The sequence below is a fragment of the Orycteropus afer genome, unplaced genomic scaffold (assembly GCF_000298275.1).
Source record: "Orycteropus afer afer isolate SDZICR_OR568_19922 unplaced genomic scaffold, OryAfe1.0 scaffold00250, whole genome shotgun sequence".
NCBI classification, from domain to species: domain Eukaryota; kingdom Metazoa; phylum Chordata; class Mammalia; order Tubulidentata; family Orycteropodidae; genus Orycteropus; species Orycteropus afer.
The window spans coordinates 514,074-514,690 of NW_006921837.1; positions in this window are offsets into that span (position 1 = coordinate 514,074).

A 617-nucleotide genomic window follows, 5' to 3' on the forward strand; every position below is an offset into this window, starting at 1 on the left:
GGTGAGGAAGTTAAGAGAGTTGCAAGATAGAATGGATTGTTACATTATGCTGAGTGAAATAAGTCAATCACAAAAGGACAAATATTGTATTAGTCCATTACTGTTAAAGTTAAGGAAAGCTTTATCTATAGAAGGAAATTTTCTTTGTTGGTTACCGGGGAGGGAGGGGAGGGGAGGGGAGGTAATGCGGTTAGATAGATAGAGATAAGTATGGATTTGGGTGAAGAGAAGGGCAATGTACCAAATGTGAGTGACAAATATGGCAGCATTGAGGATGAGAAAGGCATAGAGTGGTACATGGGAAGTACAGACAACAAATATGAACCCTTTTGCACATACAGTACTGCGTTGTCAGGGAAGGCAAACATGAGTATATGGGTGGATAGATGGGTGGATAGGCTGAAATATTAGGTATGTCTATGAAATGGGGAGGGTATACAAGAACATATATAGGGTTGGCAGACAATGGTTCTATAAGTTTATGTGAATGATCAGAATTCCCAGGTGTATAGTAGAGCTGACAAGGGGAGGGTTGTGGTCACTGCTTGGTGACAGCCAGCTACCCAGAGGGACCGAGTAGTGGAACCTGCGGGCTCGGGACCACAGTCGCAGGGGAC